The following is a 26,414-nucleotide window of genomic DNA, read 5'->3' on the forward strand; positions in this document are numbered from 1 at the left end:
TAAAAAACCTAGCTAGAAGATGGGGCTTATGTGTTTCTTTCTCTTTCATAGTTATGAAAAAGAAAGTACAAATAAAGGGGCACTCACTATGGAGATGTCATTAACATTATAACATGAATGGTTGATATAGAATCTTTTAACTCTATTTTTCTTCATTATCCCACTCCAATACGTTCTACTCAACTATGGAACAATAATAATACCAAAATAATGGAACCCCTTCTCTTCCTAGTGACCTAGTATTTAATATAGCCTAATAGTTGTCTAGGGTTAGGGTTAGGATATTTGCATGCATTTTCCCTCAATTGGAATTATATTTTTCGGTCCTATAAAATATTCTTATGAGTATACATGTGACTATCTCCACATGTGTCAGTAATAGGGTTTCACATGGAATCCACTCAATACCATGGTGATCAACAAGGGATGTCAACTTGCGGGAGGCATAACTTATGCACACAAAGTCTAATTAAGGTGATTTTTTCACCATTGAAAAGATTATGTTGCATCGAACAACATAACAGGGTTGAGAGCTATACTTGTAAGGTTATCTTCCCAAAAGTGTCATTTTATGCTTTAAACTAGCTATGGATGGTTCCAGACCCCAAATTACCAAACTGGGATGTACCCTAGAATAGGTCATACAAGTCAATTCCTCTAAATTTTTCCAACCATAAGGTACCAATATAGATGAAAAACCATACAATGAACACTTTTGGATCATATATTAAGAGAAAGCCACCTAATATTATAAAGATCATCTACAAAGAAATATATTATTATTAAATATGTGTGTTACATATTATGTGCAAGATGTACAAGAGCACTAGAAATGGTTGTTCTGGATTGGATCATTATATTATTTCTCATCCATATTGATGCTCTCAAAGTGTAAAAATTGGAGGAATATGCTCACCAGACAATTTTTATTGATGGGTCTTAGTTTGGAGAATTAGGGCCTGAAACCTTCTAGAAATAGTTTGAGGCATAAATAGAATTTTTTTGGGGTAAAATTTTTACACGTAAGTTGTTTGACATCTGGTATGTTAGGGTTGGTGTCAAGGAATTCAAATATTATTGGAATTCCAAGATACCTCTTAGAAGATGAAAACCAAAGGTCATTGAGATAGGTATTTATGTGTATCATATTCTTAATTGGAAGCATTCCACGATTACCTAAATGTGATTGTCTTTAATTTTATGTGTGATTTTAACATGGTATTAAGTAGGCGTATTCCTACCCTGCCTAATTATTTTTGAGCCATGATTTTTTTGGCCTTTTTAGACCTATGTTATACTCCTTATGTAGCTTGTGTGCTCTCCATTAGTATTGTGCACATAATTTTTGATGTATCAAACTCTTCCTTTCTTCTTCTATGGCCATCCTCACCCTCCTCTCTTGACTCAGTATCACATTGGTAGTTCATCAAACAATTTCAACATATATCCATGTACCAATTTGTTTATTTATTTTTCTCCCATTCTCCATAAACACGTTATTCTTTATTTGTGTGAACTCTCCTCATGCCATACCAAACTCTACAGTAATGCATTATGGTCGACTAAGGCCTTCTCCTTTGCTCATACCAACTGGTAGAAATGGTGATGGGTGGATGGTGTTAGAATTTTAAGTTGTGGATATATTATATGTTCCATGTTTTTTTTAATGGCAATGAGACTCCATGTTTCATACAATGGAATTGAAATTTGAACAAATCCATTTACAAACTGATTTGGAAAAGATTGAAATTATCAAACAAAAGGAGGGATTTTAATAAGCTCATATGCAATCAATGTACAAAATATTATGTTGAGGTGGTAGCTTTTTCATCAATACAATATTCATATATCTGACTATGTTGTTGTACTATTATTCAGATGGAATGCCCCTCCATAGTGAAACCCGACTATTCTTCGTAAAGTCTTATATAGTGTTTAAATGCTTGGGATTACAAGGAAGACCACAACACAAATACAGCCTTACAATATTCTAATAGAATTTAAATTGCGAGCTCTCATCTAATATTTTCCTCTCATGTCGACATATAGGAAACTATGATTCTTCTCCATTTTAAAATTTATTGGACTATCATTATTTATATAGGTAATGCCCCTGCTCTATACACTACGTTGGATGACCATTATTGGTCCTTTCAAAGGATCGAGGAGAAAAACATGCTCTTATCTTTCATTTTGGTTAGCTTGTAATTCTAAGTATCCTCTCAGCTAAACTCAAGTTATGTTCTCTGCCCACAATCCATTGGACTTGCCTCTCTCAATATTTTTGTCATTCTGGGCAAATAAGGTATGTCTCTTTATGAATCTCAAAGCTAGGTTGGGTAGATATCTACCCCGAAATTACACTGACACTCTTTTTGTTTCCTTCTTTGGTCATTGTGGAGGACCTCCTCATCAAGGTTTACGTTGAAAACGAATACCATCAGACTATTGCATTTGTTTTTTTCTACCAGGGAAGGAGTCGATATTGAATCTGTTGAAAATGCAACAAGAAATTGATAAATTAACTTTTTCCTTGAATTAAATTATGAGAAAAAATGTAATTCCACATCACAAGACAGGGTGTACGAGTTCACTAATTTAATTTGACGTGGTTGGTTCAGTTAATTTGAGTTGAGGGTCTAACTAGAGTCATGTAGAGTGTCTCCTAATTTATAGGAGCCCTAGTTGATTTTATTTTGAGTTGTAATTAATTAATTCATTTTATCTGAGTTAACATCAGTTAAACTAGTTCCAATTGATGGATGAACTAGTAGGAGCTCATAATGTGGGGTGATGCTTCACGTGTTCAACCAGTTAATTGATGATTCACTCATAAATAACTCATGCATGTCAGATATGAGAGTTACCCAGTTGAGATTAGAATTCAAGGGCAGTGTACTATCAATTGTATAATCATCCAAATTGTACAAGTGGTGCATGCAGTTAGAGGAAGGCCTATGATGGATTGTGAAATTATGGATGAGGAATTTCCCTAATTAATAAGGGAAAATTCTCAAGGAAACAACACAAGGAAATAGGGACTTGGGCAAGCAGAAAATTGGTTAAGTATTGGCCTAGGCTTGTCTATGAAGCAGTGAGACAGATAGAGATAGTGCAGAGGTTTCTCAAGCTTGAGCAAAGAATTGTAATCTTCTCATATTTTATTACTAATGCAATACAGATAGCGGGGGTTTTTATTTATGGATTTCCCCAGGAAATCATTGTGTAATGTTTTGATTGAATTTTTTCTCTTCTATGCTTCATGGTTTTGCAATCGATTAATTATTTCCGCTAATGAGTAGAGAATATTCAAGTCTTTTGTTTTAGAACATTACATAAGAAGTTTGAATCTACAAGGAATTTTTACATGGTATCAAAGCAGAAATCACACTAGAAGAGAACAACACTAGTTTTCCTTTGCAGGTGAAATCGAATTTGCAGGATCATTCTTTAGAGCCAGCAGAATGTTGTTCTACAGGTTGAGACTCGAATACGCCCTTGAGGGTAGCTAACATTATATTTCTTGGAAGGATAGGATGGAGGAATTTTTGGAAGACAACAAGCTGAAGGAATCCATAGACAAAGATATTCCTAAGCCTCCGACAAACGATGCTCAAGGTCTGGCAGAGTGGAAGAAATGTGTGGCAAAGGCGAGAAGGATCATACTAGAACGAGTTCGATGTCATATTCTCTTGAACCTACATGGGAAGGATACACCATATGAAATGTGGCATGTCTTGATCGATGTTTTTTAGAACAATAGTGACCACAGTAAGCTGGCACTAAAGGACAAGCTTCGAAAGATCAAGATGGAGAAGGGCAACACAATACCATAGTACTTGAGCAGGTTCACCCAATGTCAGGATGATCTTGGGATTGTTGGTATTATTTTTGTTGAATATGATATGGTCAGCCTATCACTTTAAGGCCTTCCCAAGAGCTCGCACAACTACCAAGATTCGGTAAATTGGAGGGAGCATATACCAAAGTGGGAGTGGTTGTGGTCTAACAACTTGCACGAGTTAAATAAAAAAATTTGACTTAGTTGGTTCAGTTAATTCGAGTTGAGGATCTAATTAGAGTCATGTAGAGTGTCTCCTACTTTATAGGAGCCCTATTATAGTTTATTTTGAGTTGTAATTAACTAATTCAGTTTACCTGAGTTAAATTCAGTGAAACTAGTTCCAACTGATGGAGGAACTAGTAGGAGGTCAGACAGTGGGGTTTTTCTTCATGTGTTCAACCAGTTAACTGATGATTGACTCATAAATAACTCATGCATGTCAAATTTGAGAGTTACTCAGTTGAGATTGGAGTTCAAGGGAAGTGTACTATCAGTTGTATAATCATGCAAATTGTATAGGTGGTGCATGCAGTTAGAGGAAGGCCTATGATGGATTGTGCAGTTATGGATGAGGAATTTCCCTAATTAATAGGGACTAATTCCCAAGGAAATAGCACAAGGAAATAGGGACTTGGGAAAGCATAAAATTGGCTAAATATTTTCCTATTCTTGTCTAGGAAGAAGTGAGACAAATAGAGATAGTGCAGAGGTTACTCAGGCTTGAGCGAAACATTGTAATCTTCTCATATATTCTTACTAATGCAATATAGAGATAGAAAGGGTTTTTAGCTATGGTTTTCCCCAGGAAATCATTGCCTGATGTGTTGATTGAATTCTTTCTCTTGTATGCTTTGTGATTTCGAGATCAATTAATTGTTTTCATTGATGAGGATAGTAGATTCAAGTCTTTTGTTTTAGAAAATTACATAAATAGTTTGAATCTATAAGGAATTTATACACAATCTATGGCCAAGTAGCTATAATTTGTGTGTGAAAACAAGTGCGAGGGTACTAAGGTCATATTATTTTCTAATGAGGTCCATCTGAATGGGAATGAAAAATGCTTAATATCATTGTGCACATGTATTTGGGAACATGGAATTATTCGTGCTCTACTCTCTAATAGAAACAATTTTAAGGGAAGCTTTATATGTGTTTACTTATTGCTCTTCTTCATGAAAGACCTAACAGTGGTATGGATTATTTCAATTTGAGAAACCATATAGACATGTTCTCATCCCTTGAGGCCACAAGGGTTGAGTCCTCATTCCTGAAAGTTATATAGATAATTTTATCTTTCTAGGAGGTCACACATGGCCATATGACATGTCTATGAGATGTAAGTATCACTATTAGATATTTTTTTCCACTCAACATTTTACTAAAACCAATCTAAATGTGCATATGTTCATGAGAATCATTCATAGGTATTCCTCTTTTATGTCTAACAATAGGTTGGCCAAGAAGTTTTTGTTCCCATCTTTGTATGGTTTGGGACAACACCCTCACACATTCATAACCACAAACCAATATGTTTATATACAAAGTGTAGCATAACTTATTTTTTCTCTTCATACGCATTAATGCTTAAACAAAAGATGATATTTTATATATAACTCAATTGAATCTTCATTAGGACATTCCCATTGGTCACTATTACTTACTCTGTGATTTCCCATGAATCAATCAATCATCAATTCAAGTCACTACACAGTTACCTAGTGATACACTCCTCCATATCCATTTATGATCAAATCACAAAGCAAGAAAGAATAGTTATCGTGTTGTGGGTGCAAGAATTGTTTAAATAATAGCATCATAGGACTGTCAAATGTGCATTGTTAGGAGGTATTCTTAGCATTTTTTACCAATTTTTAATAGCTTAGTTATATATATTTGTCATGTTTATTATTAAATTTGTAAAAATTGACATCCAATTGAAAAATTTAAGCAAACCCTAATGCTAACTAGGGCATATTCAGGTTGATTTTTTTATCAAGATTCATTGCAGAGTCTGAGTAGCAACATCCAAAAATATATAGTGGTGTAGTTACAATCCATTTGGTGTGCATACTAGAAAATAATCATTCCACCAATAGGTTTTATGTTGATACCAACCTAACATATTAATTATATTGTGCATTTTGGTTGAATTTGACACCTTTATTTGCAAGCTTGAGAAAATGAACTTGATGGATTTTTAGAGTTACTGAGCACTTTAATCCTATCCATTGTTCAGCAATAGTCAAAATCAATTAATACACTCTTGTTGGTATTAAAATATGTCTACAAAATGCACAAGAGAAGATTGAGTTTCTCCAACTTGAGCCACAACTACATCTACATGAGCTACGATAGAAGAGTCATCATTATGAACCAGTTTTTGTTTAGAATAATTCTTTGTTTGAATTTGACTCCCATCAGCAACCAGAAATTGATTAGGTTGGTGAGGCCATTTCAAGAGCAGATTTGCATGAAGATACCTAGGTTTAGTCTGCACTTCCTAATCCCATCATCAGACCTTGGGAAGAACTTGTCAACAAGAAACACAAAATCGGCCTTGGATATGATAAGGATGTGTCCTTTCATATTCCAAAATACTTTAAACCCATCAATTTTCAAAGTGTTGGGTTTCTTTAGGATAGTTCATATTCACATGCTCAATAGTGAGTATAGCCCCTTAGCCATGGAAATAAAATACAGAAAATCCCAATCCTCACACAATCATCCTACATTTATTCTCACTATGTAGACAGGTTATTGTTCCACTCTACATGTAGTTCCAAGTCATATGCCATCCCATTTCACACCTACAATCTCGGCCTATATAACTAGGTTGTGCCATGCCACTTCAATAACCATATGCAAACTGTGTCAAGTTGTTTTCATAGCTCGTCATTACAAATTCAAGAAGTGTTTTGTTTCCATATGTTCTTTTTGACTCATGCATGATATGCTAAGCCCTGGTCACGATAAAAAAAAAGAAATTATGTGAATTACATGAGGCTTAGTCCTCTTTCCAACCATATTTCACCTCACACATACGAGCATATGATCATTTGTTTTACAAATGTTACACAATAATGTATCTCATTCATGCCCTATTTATTTGTCTTATATATTAAGTTTGTGGTACATAGCCTTCCCCTCCCACATTTTTATTTATTTAACATGAGCATGTAATTGTTTTATTACACATGATATGAGGTTGTATTTGGATTATGTGATTACATTTTTTAATTACATTTCCAAATTGTGCCATGGACATTTTTGCAGCATGTCATGCAAGTTCAAAAAGGGTTCTTTTGGCATCTTGTGATTGTATGTATTGACAGAACTTCTCACCACAACCCTGTGTAATTTTTCATATGCCAAATTAACTTGGAATTTACCACCCATAAATGTCAAAAATCATTGTTTGTGCGCAATGACCACACTTGCATGCCATACTTACCACTTGATGCCTCCCATGATGAGAAAACTTTCTTACCCTCAACCATTTTCAAATTCTCATTTGAAATGAAATTATTCCTTTCATAGCATTTTGTAAAGCCTATTCATGGCTTGCAAATCATATTTGGAAAAAAATGTACAAATCCAATTCTCAATTCACATATAGGTGACAAAATCTTCTTGTTTAAAGGTTTTATCCTCAAATAGGGTAGTTTCCCATGTATCTTGTTGTTAACTTCAGTCATATATATGTTTATAATCCTTGATAAATATTGTATCTAGGTTCCCTTCCATGCCAATATCCATGGCTACCATGAAGCAACAAAAATGAAAAACCTAAAATAATGTTTTGCATTTATTTGTAAAAAATATTATATGTGCTCACCATTGTAGTTTAAGAGATATATATGTTTCATATTATGTTTCATATACACCAATAAAGCCTCGACCTATGATGTAAACAAATGGGAAATATCTCACATTCTTCCCTCTTTATAAGTATACTGCAACACCATTCATATTGTTATTTGCACATTGTTTCACAATTTTTTGATAAACAACCTACATTAACACGAAAATGTTGCATTTCTTCTATCATATTCATTCGATCAGCATGTTTTTCAAAACAATTTTTCGGGTTGCATGTATAAACAATTCCTTCCCCCATTTTATATATTTTTCCTTGTGTATGTATTCAAAACACTCCAACATTTATGTGATACATGATTTTAAACATTCCTTTATTTTTTATTACTTATTTATGCTCAAGAATTAATGGCTTCATGACATATTTCCGTGGTCACAGTACACTGAGTTTCTTTAGTAGAGGTTCTCAGGGTAATTAAAGGGGGCAAGCCAAAATAACAAATGTATCATGGAGAGAAAACATAAACAAAATAATCATGTTTTCCATGCACTTTGATGCAGACTATTAGGAGTTCAATCAGTTGACTAAAAAATGCCACTTATACCTCATAAGTCTTCCCCCCCTCCTACACACGATTCACAAAATGTACCTCCTCTGCATCCTAGCATCATGGAAATCCTAAAACCCCATGTATCTCAAGAGCATATATTACAACATGATGGTTGGGAGACCAAGCCTATTAGGCCCACATCTAGATTTGTACATTGGCTTTCTATTTCACATCACTCTGTTCACCCTTTGATTTGTACTCCTCATGTACTTTTGGAATATCTTAGACCACATATTTGTGTGATCATTAGCCATGTGATCCCCTTGCTCATATTGAATTGGAAAAATTTCATCTGCGATATGTGCCTTTACATTCTCCCTCTGAGGTCATTTCATAAAAAACACATACCAATAGCGGAAAGAGGGGAGAGGAGAAAATTCTCATTCTAAAACATGCATCTGTAGGTACAAAGAGAGAAGGAGAAATAAGAAAAAACATCATTTTACATGGTTGCCGCTAGCAGAACTACCAACTTGACATAAGTTACTTATTTTGTCATGCTTCTTTTTACTTTACTTTACTTCAAAATATTTAAAACTATGACATATTATCATGTTTTTGAGACAACATATTATTTTCTTACTATGCTACATGTTTTGATCACATCATTACTGATAGGAGACACAACAGTTATTTTGCATGCTTGTTTATATACGATGGTCGATATTGGGATGTTTTGTGTGCATGATTTCTATGGCGATGGTGTTTCATGTTGATGTCATATTCACATATTTTTATTTCCATGGGAGCCACAATGTTTAATGAAACTATTTCATAGTCATGATCAAGGAACCCACTTACTAATATAGTTTTAATTAATTAAATAAAACTACTTCTAATTCCCTCTCCCAAATTAATTATAAAAAGAGTTTAACATAACAAGAAGATTAACCATAAAAAAATTGTGCTTTCCACCCTCCCAAGGAGAATATAAAATCTAGCAGAGAGCACAAAGGATAGGATGGAAAATAATAGTAAGGAGACGTCTGTATAAGTTGTAAAGTTGTCATTTCCCTATAATAAATTTATTTTTGAGTAAAAGCACTTACCTAGTTTGGTGACAACAGAAATATTTCAAGGAGTGACAAGAAGAAAGTGAGATCATCAATTTTCGGTCATTTTATTAAGGTTGTTTTTTTCTCACATTATTTTGTGTTGTTAAAAGGTCTTGTATTTGTTATATCAATTCTAGCTAGTCCAGTTTTTGCAGAATACATTGTTGATTCAATCTCATCAAAAGAAACAAAGTTTCCCAACCATGTCATCTTACTTAATTTTTGGCATCTAAGTATCTATATATGAGTGTTTTTACATCTTAGACATTTTAGAAATGATTTCTGATCTAGATTCTCTAAGGAATCAGCTAAAATAGTATGGTGTACTTATATTTTCATTTATAAATAGACATTTGACAATCTATATCTTTTTGGCATATATCTCCCAAATTTTTACATTAAGTTGTTAAATTTTATGAGCAAGTTTTCTTACATTAGTGGCCGAAACTCTCAATCAATTTATGTTAGATTTTCATGACTTACTTGTGTGCCAATAATGTATTATCTTAAAAATGATTGTAATTCCATCCATTAGTTTGCTTTCACATTGGCCAAAATTCAATTTATTTACATTTTGTAATGTATATGTTGTTTATATCCTTCCTCTCCCATTTATTCCTTTGTTGAACATAGTTTTATTTTATTTTAGTGTACAAATATATTGTATATACTTTAGTTGTAATTAAATTATGGGAAATAAACTCTAAGCATAGTCCCATTATCTCACCCACCCTGTGAGACTTGAGGAAGTTAGCAGTGAAGCATAAGAAACTTCGCTCATCAACGACTTTTGATGACCCCACTAGGGATGACTAATTGATCCCTATTTTTATAACTTATCTTTCCTACATGATCATACCATCTACAAGTTATCATGATCTTCCTAATCATTTGAATGATCAAGGAAGTATTGTCCATTCATTGCTTAACTTCATATTTGATAGTTCTAACTCCCATTCTGAATCAAAACAACATTGGGTCGTTATAGCTAAGGATATTGATTTTTAAGAAATAAGAGAAGACCTCAAGAGGCATCTTAGAGAGCGTACTAATTAAAATTAGTTGCCTTATGACCAATAAACCTCATTTTTCTAGGCGAATATGTGATTTGAGCCCCAAATATAAATCGTTAGATGAAATCCAAAGACAAAAATCTATCCATGTTGCTCAAGCTAATCTTCAATTATTTTATGATCTCATTTATTCTTTTAGGACAACCTCTCCATATCATAAAGTCATTTCAAGAACCCATTATTCATCCTAACGTACTTCCTCATCTTTGCAAGCTTCACTGACCACATCATCATCTATCCAAATTGGAAGTCTATGGTCCTCTTTTAATCCAGTACAATCTACCACCAATACTGCCAAAGTAATCAGGAAGTATGGTTTATTTCAATTTGAAGAAAATGTGAATGCCACTATTTGGTGTGTGGCCTCCCCACTATATTTAACTTCCACTAATACCCCATTATCAAAATTTAAAGATCATTTTCCCAAGTTCTCGGCTAATGGCATATTCACTACTAACAAACATTTAATTTCCTTCTCTAACACATATAAGAATATTAGTGCCAATGATAATGCCACCTACATGTGTATGTTCGTTAACTCCTTAGAAGGAAAGGAAGCAGTTCTAACACACCCTCCCACCACCTTGGGTATATCTTGTTAGAAAATTATATATTACAGAGCAATGGAACACATAAAATATATTGCAGAAATATAAACACAAAAAACACATAAAAAAAGAGAAACACATATATACGTGGTTCACCTACAACAGATCCACTGTAATTCCCTCTTCGCTCTCACACAATCTCCTCTCTCTTTCTCGCTCAGAATACAGATATACATAGACGCAATACAATTCCCTCATATATAGCGAGGGGTTGCCTTCTAGGGAAAAAAACCCTAAATTAAACATAACTTCTACCATTAGATCTCTGCCTAATGAGCAGCCCAGTTTGACTATGAAATTACAACATTTTACAAGGCAATTTTACATCTATTTTTAGCTTCATGGGCGCTGCCCCTATCCCCGCCAAGGGGGGGGGGCGATCCCAAAGATCATAGCTGCCCCCTCGGACCCCCTTACAGCATACATTTTACGGGCGACTACGAACTAGGGTCCAATGTAGCGATACCTCTAAATAAAGAAGATAATCAGGCTCCACACCCAAAAAAATTAACCTGATCTTCATCAAAATTAACCTCATCTTCAAGGTCTATTATGAAGATGGGGTCACAAAAATCCTCTTTTTCCAACCTCATCAAAACTCAAAATAAATTCCACCATCGCATTTGGCTCATCAAAATATTTTCGGTGATATAAATTTTATCTCAATCCAACCATGGGATTGAAAGTTATGTCCATTTGAAGATTTAGCTCTTTAAACCCTTGTCACTTCATCGTGCCCTATGACGTGATAATGACGAAAGACATACGTGGCTCTGTTACATTGCTCAAAATATAGTTTGGCCCATGTCATCACACCTAGTGTCATCACACCAAGGAAAGAGGTGAACACCATTCCAAAACTAACGCGATGAGACAAAAAAAATTACATTACATTCTAAAGGGTTTCTTATCTAGTGCTCTCCGTCATTCACAAGATGGAAGGAACTAATAGGAACTCACCCATCTCTTAATGCCAATAATTGACATTACACCTTTTGTTCCCTCCAATGTGGCATGAACCATGGCACCACCTAGAAACCATGTCAACCAACTCTATATCACATATCTCCTTCACTTCTTATTGATGTTAGGGTGATGTCACCCTACCACATGGCATCCTCTTATGATGCCACGTGTCATCTAAAAATGGGATCCTTGGCCATACAATAGATTCAATTCTACCTACAAGATGTCATGCCATGTAGGTGCCACATCAACAATATGTCCTCATCACCATCCACATGTTGTCCACATAGCCTCACAAGATATACGTGGAACCTACCACCTCAGCTTGTACTAGGGGTCCCACAAGGGCAATCCCTTAGTGAAAATTTGATATTTTATGTTATAATAAATTTTGGTGCTACAACACAATTTCTCCTTTATTCCCATACTCTATTTCCATTCCTTGAGACATAAATTTTCCTATCCTACCATCATACCATAGCGCCACCATACAATAACAATTGGTGCCAACTTTGGTATGGTGCAACATGAATTTTCATGTCAAAAAATGGGATTGATTCACATCTAGCACTCCATCAATAACGCCCATTCCCCCAAACAATCGATGCATAACACATGCCAGGGGAGGCGCAACATTACATGAATTTTTTCAATCCAGTAACAATGTAATCTTAGTCCTACATGCTTCATCTATAGGTTTTGTTCCAAAGCACTTGAAATTATATTGTTTGGTGAGGGAGGTGTAGCACAAAGTGAAATTTCATGTCGGATGATGTCAATATCTCTATCTATGCCCTCCATCAATGGTGTTTCTCCTAATCAATTAGTGCACAAAAAATAAACAAGGGGAGGCACACCATGATGTGAATTTTCACATCAGTTAACTAGAATAAGCATGTATTTTTTCTACTGAAACTTAGGCAAAACCAAATTCCTTTTACATGAAAAGCATTCAAAGGCTTATTTACCCGAAAACAAGCATATGGCTTGCATTAAACAAACATGAAACTCCAAGGATTCTTGAGGCTGTTAGCACTTGTGATTTCACCTCAGGCTGAGAAAGGCAAATCTCAAAGCTACATCAAACCATTCAGCCTCGTAGCTAGCCCTACGGGGCAAGAGAAGGCTCTCTCCGGTCAATCTCGACAAATCTTCAATGAGATGAGATGACCAATCAAAGGTAACACTGATATTAGGCTAGTAAACTGATTAAAAGGTTGATTTAGGGGTTTTTGGGGTTTTTGGTGGCAAATTGAGGAGTTGCAATTTCGGGTGCGGGGATTTGACACAGTTTCTGCAGGGGGGTCTTTGGGGCAAGGTAGGAGCTTGTGTAGATGTCTTTAGCTGAAGTGGATGATCAGGAAGAGAGATAAGAATGCTAAAGAGAGAAAACAATGGATTTGAATTCTCTTTAGACAGTAGAAAACATAGAAATTAAACAAATTTGAAAGCAAAGCATGGCAAGCATGAATTCTAACTTTATCACTTCATTTGTTTAATATGCAGCAGTATAGAAAGGAAATGAATCACATAACAAAGCTTACAATAACATGGAGAGACACACCATCAACACAATGAGTCCACAAGAATCCCAAAGATGACTGCAAAACCCTGGTCTTCCTTAGCCAAAAATTGCAGAGATACAAGTGAAATATACAATGATAGTTCCTCCCTCAAGAGTCCAACCATGAAAATGAGCATGAAAGTACATAATATAGATGATATAACCTCTTTCCCTTCCTCCATGGGTCGAGCTCACTATCCTAGGAGCTGTTTGAACAACTTCTAAACTAAGCACTACAAAATAGGCAGTCAAAACAACTTGCCTCTATAAACTTGGAAACCAGTTCATACAGTCAATTTTACCCTTTTACATGAGAGAAACTTCTAGAAGAGTAAAACAAGAGTAAAAGTATCCAAAAAGTGCCACAAGTACAGTCAAAAGGACCACCATCGACCTCAGCAAGTCAAACTGGAGCTAAACTGCAAATTCTGGGCTGAACTGGTCAAATCTGGCACAAATTCCTCAACGGGTCGCGCACATCATCCTCAACGGGTCGCGCACTTTGGAGCCCTGTTTGGAGGCCTTCCCGGTGTCAAAATGAGGTGCAGGATAGTGCGTTGGAAAGGTCTCTGAGTCTACTTTCCAACCCAACTAGAATTTTTGGATTTGAAGGTCATTTCCCTAGTAAAAAGTAAATTCTCCCAAGACTACTTCTACAGCTCAAAAAAGGGGCAGAAAGTCAAAATTTGGCTGTATTTTGACCTTTTGGAGGCCCAAAACTCCATGAAAAATCAAGGTAATGCATGGGCATATGTAAATTTGCATGAAAAATCCAAAAATGCTGAGTTTTTGCAAAACGGAGCTACGATGACAAAGGGTCTCACCGGGGGTGAGACCCGTTGAGAAGCCAAAACCTGTAAATTGCCCAAAAATGCCAAAAATGAGCCAAAACTTCCAAAAAAAATTGTGCTCGGTGCTGTGAAGAGGCTAGTGGGTTTCATGATGAGTAAGAGAATCCTCGGCCAAGATGCGGAGGGGGTTGGTCTTCTTCTTCCTTTTAAGAGCCTCGGTCAACCTTCTTTGGAACATTTTCATCTTTGCTTTACAAACGTGCATCCTAGCCCAATAGTGGTTTTTCATATTCCTCAGCAGCCTTTTCTCTTGGTTGGCCTTAGCCAACAGCCTCTCCAAGTGGGCATTCTCCTGAATAAGCAATGACTCCCGGTCAACAGGCAATGGGTCACCGGGCCTCCTACGGTTTAGGACTCGGTCACTACGAATCCTCCAAATCTCATCAAGTGCCTTCTCCTCCTCCAACTGTGTGTTCCGCTGCTCTAGATATGTGATGGTCCATTGGGCACCCTCAAGTCTCCGCTACAAAACATCATTCTCGGCCCTAAGCTACTGAATGATCTCCTTTGCCTCTTGGCTAGGAGAACTGACCTCAAGATCAATCACCAGATCCTCATGAACCATGGGCTCTTTGCCCCTCTGCAATACCTGTGCTGGCGAAGAAAGCGAGGCCCCTTCCACGTGCTGTGGAGATAACACTCGCTGCTCTGAAGATGAAGGCGAGACCCCTTCCACCTGCTGTGAAGATAGTACTCACCTAGCTGCTGCAAATAAGGCCCTTGGGCCTTTCTGATAGGTGACCATAGGAGTGGAGCTGACATGTCAGGTGATGGGAGCATCAGGCTGCTGAGATGGTCCTCCATCCTCATGAATAGCCTCCTGATGTGGCTGAGGTGGCACTGTGAAAAACTCACGGGAGATGAACTCCTCCCATGAGATACCTTGCTGAGTCAACTGATGAGAGACTATAAGTTGGATCAAACCATAGTGACAAAGGCTCCTGTACTGCTGGGTCTGGGTCTTCCTCTGCAACATGGGCACCATCCTCTGAATGTTCTGAAACAGGAAGACCGGGAGGTTCATCATCCTCACCCGGGTGAAATGCATCAACAGGCAAATGTGATATGAATACACCTATGAAAATCTGCCCTCACATGTAAAATAATGCATGATAAGTCTCATGAGGGGGGCATACTCACTCCGAAGAAATCTGAATGGGAAAACACCCGTCAACAGTTTCACAAATGATGGCCGGACATAAGGCTCAAAGTGAACAAAATCAAGTAATCTGCGCTTAGGCCACACCTCACCCACATTTGGTATCCCTGTAGCCTCTGAGATCACCTCGGGTGTCAATATGAAATTCACCCCTGCAAGAGTGACATGTCCATCATGGAGGTGTAAGACAAACAAGCAGGCCAACTCTCTATGATGCTAAATCTGAGAGAGCCTCTCACAAAACTGATAGCATGACATATACTGGAAACAATTCAGTGCCAAAGGACAAGCCTGTAACTCTGCCAAAGAAGTAGGCTCCTCCCTCTTATGATGACCTCCCTTACCCCCTCTACGAGGCCTCCTCTGTTCCTCAATCTCTGTAGATGATGAATGGTCATCACCTTGCTCATAAGTCTCGGTATCTGACATGGTTTTGGAGCAAGGTGGGCAAACTGAAGGACAAATTGAACTGCTGCCTCTGCCTGCAAAAGTACTGAACTCTATGTCGTTTCAAGGGGAAAAAACATGAGGGGAATGTTAGGGGAGGGAACTTCTTAACGAGGAATGGGAAAATATGAAAATAACAGGGAATTTTCAAGGGAAACTTTACAAATTGTCATGCATATAGGAACACATTTTAACATTGGGAAATCATTTGCAAAGAACATCTCATATGGGACAAAAACATGATAATGAACATGGAAGGGGCATACATGTATCAATAGGGACATAGGGACACCATACACCAAATTTGCTTATAGGAGTTCATGTGTGTCATAAGGCAAATTTTGCTCTTTTTGTTCTTAAGGAGTACATGCACATTAAGGAGTACATACACATTATTTTCATATAAAGGGAAAGTGTTCATGTACAAGGGGATGTCAAGGGTATATAGGGGTTATGTACATGCCTTTAGATATACAGCAACATTTAATTTCACATGACTCTTTTCTTTATTTTCAAATGTATCTTTTCTTTTTGTTTTATTTTTTGCATGTGTATGGTAGAGGGAATTAGGGTTTTGTGTGCTTTTGAGAGGGGTAGGGTTTATAGCTTAGAGATGGGGGAAAAAGGCAACATTTTATGTACAAATAGAATGGGACAGAGATGCAAGCATGACTATGAATGAAAGAGGGGAAGAAGGAAGGGACCAAATGGGACAAAAACACTTGAAACAGTCACAAAACCCTAGCATTTTACAAACATTAGCAAACAGCCACATTAATCCATTCATTTGCAAATTTAGAAGATGAAATCATAGCATACATCATTATTTTCACCACCAATATCAACAACCATGGATTAAGAGCCTACCTCGACCAATTGAGCAAATTTGAAGTGGAATAAAGGAATTTGTTTGAAGTTTTGGTAGCAGGCAGTTGAACGGGTCGCGCACAGCCCTGGACGGGTCGCGCACAGCCCAACGGGTCGCGCCCGTTATGATTTTGCACTGCCGGAGACCGCTGGGCGGGTCGCACACCACCCAACAGGTCGCGCACGAGCCTGGACGGGTCGCGCACCTGCGAACTGCCCGAAACCCTTGTATTTTCGCCTCCTTCGCCTTTCACTCTCTCACAATCTCTCTTACAAGCTTGAAATGCACAATGAGAGTGAAAGGAAGGAACATTACCTTTTATAATCTCATTTTGAAAAAATTTCATCCAAAAACCCACTTTATAAAGTCTATTTTGTCACTTTTTTAAAACACTGATTTTCTTGGTTTCCTTTATCCTGAAGTTGATTTTTTGAGTGCTTTCACCTGATTCTTTTTGCAGGTAGATCATCTGAAGGACTGTGGCAAGGGGACCAGGGTTGTTGCTGCCTTTTTGAAGATTTCTTGGAAACTTATTCTTTTTTACAAAATTTATCATGACCTTGGCTTTAAAAACAGGGTTTTTAAATCCAAGGCTAAAAATGAACTGTACATGATGAAAATTTCAAAGGAACATGTTTACCATCCTCCCTCTAGCTTGCTGGTCACTCAAGGACTTTCAGAGACATGACCTCGCTAAAACAACTGACCAAAACCCTAGACCTAGAATTTTGACATTAAGACCAAACAAGAGCAACTTGACAAACTCAATGACCTTATATGACCTGATCCAGCAAAGCCAAAAGGGATATGAATAGACCAGCTCCTCCATCAGGGTTATGGCATGCCTAACGGGATGCAAATTTTGACACTGATGAGACACCTACTAATGCAAATTCAAAGAGCTTTGATCACTGATGGAGGGCTTTCAAGACCGACACTAACAGAGGCTATGTCGAGCTTTCCTTGGGTCTAAATGTAGCCCAAAGCACACCACAATGAGAATGAAACATACATACATACATATATATATATATACAGATATATATATATATATATATATATATATATATATATATATATATATATATATATATATAGATATAGATATCTATATATATATATATATATATATATATATATATATATATAGATATAGATATTACACATTGCTTAATCCATTCTCTTCATAAACATGGTACATTATAGTATTAAACAAGACAATGCAACTTTTTTAATTTCTTAAGCATGACAACCATCATAGTACTGGAATTAGTAGTTAACTGCATGTATTGATGCAATCACTCACCATCTTATTTATAATCAGGAAACCTTCTTTTCCACCATATAAATTTGGTATTCCAACTTAGCCAAAAGAGCATACATAACAAGTTTCCCATCAAGGACATGTAGTAATTTTCATTGACCATTTAGGAATAACAAAAAGTCCATATGTTAAGCGTTAACATGTGGGTTTTATCCTTGTACTGATAATACTTGAAAGCAAATTCTTAAAAAAAATTGAAAATATAATGGTGAGAACAGAAAATATACACAGAGATTTTCCACCTAGAAACCAAAACTAGGACAACTAGATTGATTTTTCATTATTTTCGTTTCAATGTTATAACACATTATATACATGTCAAAGCATTCATAAACCCCAATCCATTAACCCTGGATTATAGCATAATCATAGTTCCTTTGACTAGATCCATAAAACCATTGGAAAAACTATCCTGCATAAAACTATGTGCAAAACCATGAGCAAAATTTCCAAGAAAAGAAAAAAGAAAAAAAAAATTAAGTATGCTGCCCTAAACCCTGCACAGGGGGCACTAACACCCCCCAGCATACCCCCTAACCAAGGGAGCTACCAAGACCCCTCTCAAAACCCCCTTCGTTTATGGTGCATATAATTCGTGTAAATAATATAAAGCACACCCAACATTCTCTCACGTGGTGTTTTCTTTGCATCAAGGGGGTCAGAGGAGTACATGATCAATGATTCAGGGAAATAATGCCCATTATTTCTCTACACCAAGAGAATGTTTTACTAGTCATAGATTTTGTAAATGCATCTTCAACATTCTTCAAAGTGTCCCCCTTTTCCATCTTTTGTCTTCAACGATATCCCTCACAAAGTGATACTAAACGTCTATATGTTTTGTCTTCGAATGATAAGCAATATTCTTTTCCAATAAAATTGCACTTTGGTTGTCATAAAATTTCCTTATAGCTCATTGTACCAACCCCATACCTGAACATAATATCTACAAACAAATTTATTCCTTGCTTTCATGAGTGGTTGTCGTTTATTCAATTTATGTAGTCAAAAGTGCCACTACATACCGTCTCTTTCTCATATGATTGATTACCCCTCCAAACAGGCTAAACAAATACCCACTTATATATATTTTCTAACCTAGATCTCAAGCCTAGTCTACATCAACAAAGCCACATATGTCCAACACTCTGTTCAATATCGTCTTCCTTTTTAGCACAAACCATAATCACTAGTGCCACGCAAATAGATGAAAACCTACTTTATTATTGTCCAATGCTCCTTCCTTCGTTTTGACATAAACTTGCTCAATGCGCCCATTTCATGTGCAATGTTTGGTCTGGTACATATCATTGTATACATCAAACTTCCAACTACACTCACATATGGAACATGGGACATGTCCTCTTCCTCTTCTTCTGTCTAGGGACACTATTTTATAGATAACTTTACACCCATAGGAATAGTAACCTCCACCGGTTTATTATCCTACATATTATACCTTTGAAATATTGTCCCAACATACCTCCTCTAATTTTATCATAGGTTCCTCTTTTCCTGTTCTCTTTTAATTTCCATGCCCAAAATAAAGTTTGCAGCACCAATATCATTCAAGTCAAATTTAGAGGACAATTGGGTCTTCATATCCTAGATAATTTCTCTAGTATTTCTAGTCAACAACATATCATCCACATAGAAGACCAAATAAATAACATGATCACCAATTAATTTAAAATAAACGCAATGATCTTCTTTTCTCCTTGTGAAGCCAATTCCCTGTATATATGTATCAATTTTTTAATACCACATCCTTGGTGATTACTTTAACCCATACATATATTTTTTTAACCTACATGCTAGTGCTTTCTTACCCTTCATTGAAAACCCTTCTGATTGCTTCATGTATATATTTTCTTCCATATCCCCATGTAGGAATGTTGTATTCACATCCATCTATTCTACCTCAAAATAAAAAGAAGTAGAAATAGATAAAAGTAATCTAATAGAAGATAGCATGGCAACAAGAGAAAAAATATCACCAAAATCAATTCCTAGCATCTGGAAGTAACCTTTTGTTACTAACTGAGCTTTGTATTTCTCCACTTTTCCTCCAACATTAATCTTCTTCTTAAACACCCATTTTCTTCCAATGGGCTTTCTTACAGTCGGAAACTCTGCCATATCCCAAGCCTCATTTTCTTCCAAGGCTACCATTTCTTCAACCATCGCCTTTTTCCAAAGTTTTCCATCATTTGAATCCGCTGCCTCCCTGAAAATTATAGGATCATCATCAGTAATATATAAAGAAAATTTTGAATGGCAATAATATGGAGTATACCTCTCTATCTGCCTTCTTTCTTGAATTGATCTCCTCAAAATTGGAGTGTGTGGTTCTTCTTCTTCTTATTCTTGTTCTTCTATAGAGTCTGATTCTTCATCTTTCAGTTAAAAATCTATATTCTTTGGTTCCTTTTCCCTTGATATGACTTCTTGTTTCATGACATTCTTCACTTCTCTAAATACAACATCTTGATTGTACACAACCTTCTTTTTTTTGGTTCCAAATCTTGTAACCTTTTAATCCATGTTTATACCCAATAAAGATGCACCTTTCATATTTACTATCCAACTTAGTTCTTGTCTCATTTGGAACATAAACATATGAATCATGGAAAAATACCCTGAGATGTGAGAGAGAGGGTTTCTTACCAATCCATACCTCGTGTGGAGTCATATCCTCTAAAATTGATGAAGGTCATCTATTAACTAGGTAACATGCAGTCTCCACTGCCTCTGCCTAAAATTCTTGTCCTAATCTAGCACCACTAAGTCTAATCCTTGCCTTTTCAATTAGCATATTGTTCATTATTTCCATAACTTCATTCTATCGAGGTGTCTACATATTAGTATTTTTTTGTGTTATACCACACTTCTTACGAAACTATTTGAATTCATTCTTGTAGAACTATCCACCATTATCTATCATCAACACCTTAATCGTCTTCTCTGGCTGATTTTCTACTAGATTCTTAAATTCTTTAAACTTATCAAAGACTTCAATTTTCTTTCTAAGGAAATATATCTATGTATTCCTTAAGAAATCATTTATAAAAAAAATGTAGTACACAGATTTACCCAATGATGGAAATGACACAGGCCCAAACACATCATTTTGCAAAAGCTCTAATATTCCTTCTACCCTCTTAGTAGTAGAGGAAAACCTCATATGATTTTACTTCCCATATACACAATTCTCAAATAAATCAGAATACATAGATAAATTAGACATACCTTCTACCATACCATTACCATGTAGTATTTGAAGACCCTTCTCTCCAATATATCTTAGTATTTGATGCCACAACATAGTATTTTCCCGAGAGGCTACAAGATTTTTTTCTCCACTTTCAAGAACAACAGAAGTATTTCACCCATCAATAACAATGTTTCCCAAAATCTTGTACAAATTTCTAATCCAAACTCCCCCCATCAATACCAATGCTCCTTGAACTATCTTGCAAGTATATTTCTCGAACATTGTATTTACACTTGCATCATCCATATTTCTTACCAAAATTAGATTTATGGCCAATCCTAGAATGTGCAGAACACCAGGGAATGTTCTAATCCTTCCACCTATCAAATTTAGCTTGACCTTTCCTTGTCCTATGATTCTGATCTCTTTGTCATCATATAGGAAGACATCATCGTCATCATATTTCTCATACTCACAGAACCACTCCTTATTGGGAGTCATATGAAAGGATGAACCTAATTCAATCAACCATGCCTCATAATCTACATGTGTACTTGAAGAAGAAGAGTACACATTCCCACCTTCATCTGAGGTGGTTTCGCCTCTACAGAAGGAGCATCATCCAATCCCTTTCTTTATTAGGAGTTTTAGATCTACATTCTTTCTTGTAGTGCCCTTATTTCACGCATTTCCAACCATTAGGGGATTTTTGAGGTCTAAAAAGGGCCTCCTAAGGAAATTATAAATAGTGGAAATAATAAAATAATATTAATAATACATCATCAAAGTTTAGAGCGGAAAAAAGAAAATCAACTCATATTTCAACTTATCTCCCTATGGGTTTACTCAAATTTCAAGTGAAAACACTCGTTGGATGAAAAATTTGATTCCTCTTCAAAGGAGCACCCATGTTGCATACTTTTGATGGACCCTACTACAAGAAAAATAAGAAATACATGAAAAATGTGATTGCAATCACACTTTTTCATGTATTTATCATCGTGTAGCAGGGTCCATCAAAATTATGCAACATGGGTGCTCCTTGGATGAGGAATTAAATTTTGCATCCAATGAGTACTCTCGCTTGAAATTTGATCAAAACCTTAGGGAGATAAGTTAAAAATACGAGTTGAAAAAGTAGTCTTATTATTTTATTATTTTTTAATATTTTTACTTTTTTATTCAAAAAATGGTGAATCATCCGCCATCGTCGACATCATTATCTTGAATCCTATTGGTTATTATAAAGTTTATTTTGGTTGTACATTTTTCTTAGGAGGCCCATTTTAGACCTCAAAATTCCCCTAATGATACCTTGATTATTTTCCTAGAGATTTAAATCTACCTCTAAACTTAAATCCCCATTTTAAGACTTATTTATATTTTTGTTTTGGGAACGTCCTCTTACATAAAAATAACCTCCATTCTAGCTCTCCATATTTTTCTATCTCATCTCCTCTGACAATAAGGATAAGACTATTTCATCAAATTTCAAGGTAGTTTCATTAGTACCTATGGAACCAACCAAACCATCCCATCAGTATGGTAGAGAACATAAAAAACTAATGCACTTATCCTCATCTAAAATCTTAATATAAATAGATAATAAATGACTTGCCACATTATTGGATGTGTTCAAATGCTCTGTCACCAAGTCTCTATCCCTCATCCTTAGGTTATACAACCTCTTTCGCAACAATAATTTATTTACCAGGAACTTATACTAATACAAAATCCCTAACTTGTCCTACAAGTCTCGCACTATATCTTCTCCTGAAACATTTAGTAATACTAAATCTAAGCCTACATAATTATAATGTGCTCTCTTCCTTCCAATCCAACTTAGTCCAGTCTTATGTCAACATTGTCATTGGTTAAATACATGGATCCACAGGGATCCACTAATCTTTATCTACCAATATATCCTCCATATTGAGCTTCCACAGCTCAAACCTTTGTCTGTTGAATTTCTCAATCTCTATATTTCCATTCTTTGTCATTTCCTTTCACCTCAAGAATCGATCTCGCAAATGAACCACTGTAACAGGGTATACCATGGGCTTGAACAAAACCCTTTAGCCACAAAGGCATCCCCTTGAAGTTGAGACTAATTTGATACCAAATGTAGTTTTAGCCCCATACAGATAATACCTGCAAATGAATTCTTAAAAAATAACTAAACATGAGCAATGGTGAAAGAAAAAATTATACAAAAATGTCTTTCTCCTAGAACCCAAAATGGAGAAAACCATATTGATTTTCATTATTTTCCTTCCAATCCTACAAAAAAATTATATACATTCTTAAGCATTCATAAACCCTAATCCATTAACCTAGATTAGAATATAATCATGTTTCCTTTAATTGGATCTAAAAACCCATGGGAAAAACCATCATGCAAAAAACCATTGGAAAAATAGCCCATAAAAATCCTTTCTAGGTGTTGCCCTAAACCTCATGCACGGGTGCAAACACCGTCCCTGCATACACCCAAACCAAGGGGATTTTCCAAGCTCCCCCCTTTTTATTGGTGCATTTAAGTTGTGAAAAGAGTATAACACACACCCAACATACCAGTCATGTTAAGCAATCTCATTTAAATATACACAAGTCATGGAACCTATCTGAATGGTTAGAGATGGTTGGAAACTAAAGGTGGGACTTCAAATCTCTACCCAACCATAGGTCAACTACACCACATTATTTCTTGCATTTTTCCACCCCTTAGCCAGATCCATGATCCAAGGGATCACTTTCTCAAGGATTCCAACTAGGTTCAACTGTGGTATTGTTGAGTTTTCCAGGGGTATGGGTTTTCTTTACAGGTCGTTTATCAGTTTTGTCTTCAAGGAAAGCACTATAGTAACTTGTACCTTATTGTCTAAGTGGTTTATTAACCTCCTCGGCAAGCACTTGGTGGTTTATCATCCCTTTTCAGTAAGCACACTAGTGGATTGCTACCTTTCCTAGTGGTTTATCATCCTTCTTGGCAAGCATTAAGTTGTTTTTAGCCTTCTCAGCAAGCACTTAGTGGTTTTTCATCCTTAATGGAAATCACTTAGTGGTTTATCAACCTTATTGGAAAGAACTAATTGGTTTATTAGCCTTCTCAGCAAGCACTCATCACCCAATTTCTCCTCTAAGCCTACCATTAAACTTTCATGCTTGGACACCACAGTCCAAAAACTTCTATGCATTAATACTAGGAATTATATCCCATCACTCTAATAATACTTTCTCAGGCACACAAACCTTGATCCTATGTTAGGCCTTGTCTTTTCTCCAGTGTTTTCTAACTCTATTTGTATAGAATTATGTTGTTCGAATCCTCTATTTTGATTTCCATTATTTATTTTGCTTCCAACCTCTCTATGCCCTCACATGGGACTAGTTGTTTCCCCTTCCATCCACATCGTGGAAGTAGGGAAGAACATGGGCATCTCCTCTACCCTATCATTTCTTGTCAGTTGTTTGGCAGTATGAATTTAGCTATGAAAACCAACACCACTCATAGCTCTCCCTCAAATCATGGATATTTCTATCCCGCTCTTCAAGATAACCAAAATATAAAATCATTTTATAGTCACAGTCATCATTTATCATTAAAAAATAAAGGGCTAATACAAAGGGTGTTACAGACCCCACCCGCTCAAAGGAACATCATCTTCATTGTTTATTTTAACTAGAAATAAGAGGACAAAAACAAAATTTTATACCAGCTCTTACATCCACTTATTGATAGTAAAAAAATGGGTATAGCACCCTCATTTGTTCCACCATCTCCAAAGTGGCTTAGTTGGGTCCAAATTAATTCCATTTCCTTCAGCAGGTCAAGTCCAAGGACTAATTTGTTTACTAGGTCATCCTAGCTTATAATAATGTTGTATTTCCAGCCATACAGTGCCTCAAAAGGACTTATCCCTAGTGACTCTTGATATCCATTATTATATGTAAAATCCACCATTTGTAGGAAATATTCCCACTTTTTTGGATGCTGCATGAGATACGTTCTCAACATATCCTCAAAAATTATGTTCACTCTCGCCATCTGGACATTTGTTTGAGGATGATAAGTGATACTAAAATCCACCTGGGTTCCAAAACCAACAAACAACAACTTCCAAAAAGTAGAAGTGGACTTAGAATATTGATCTGATATAATATTCTTAGTCACCCCATGTAAACTGAATAATTCCTTCATGAATATTTGAGCTATTGAGTGGAATTGACAGCCACGAAGTGAGTTTCCTTACTCAGCTTGTCCACCACGACCATACTGGCATCATGTTGTTTGGTTGTTTTTAGTAATCTCATAATGAAGTCAATGTATATGAATTCCCACTTTCACTCAGGGATTGGGATTGGTTGCAATAATCCTGCTAGATGCATACATTCTAACTTTACTCGTTTGCATCCAAACACTTGGAAATATATTTATTAGCATTATTCTTTAATCTTGGACAATAATACATTTTCCTTATGGTTGTTATCATCTTTAGATAACATGGATTACCTTAGTAAGGTATTTTATGGAACTCATCACTTATGATCTTCCTTAAATTAGCTACATCAGAAACATACTTTTTTTATTGAATAGAAACATACCATCAACAGTGATTTGGTAACTCTTGCTCATGGATCCTTCAAGTTCCTTCTACCAAAATTTTATTACATGCTGGTAGTGCTCATCATGAGGCAATGCCTCTTTAACCCTTTCCTTGATTTCAAAAATGCAAGTACTCAAGGTTGCCAAATGAACCCCTTGTAGACTCCTACTAAGTGCATCTGCCACCATATTTAATTTTCCCTTGATGCTATTTATCTCAAAATAAAATTCATTTGATCAAAGCTAACCATCTTGCTTATCTATCATTTAACTTAGGTTGGTTAAACAAATATCTCAGTCCCCCATGGTCTATCATCAACACAAACCTTCTCCCTAATAAATAATGCCTCCACATTTTTAAAGTGTGCATTGTTCTTGCAGGTTGTAAATCATGGGTAACATAGC

This window comes from Pinus tabuliformis, chromosome X (genome assembly GCF_031772625.1).
Source record: "Pinus tabuliformis cultivar Carrire ecotype Pingquan chromosome X, CPIR1, whole genome shotgun sequence".
In the NCBI taxonomy this organism is placed as follows: domain Eukaryota; kingdom Viridiplantae; phylum Streptophyta; class Pinopsida; order Pinales; family Pinaceae; genus Pinus; species Pinus tabuliformis.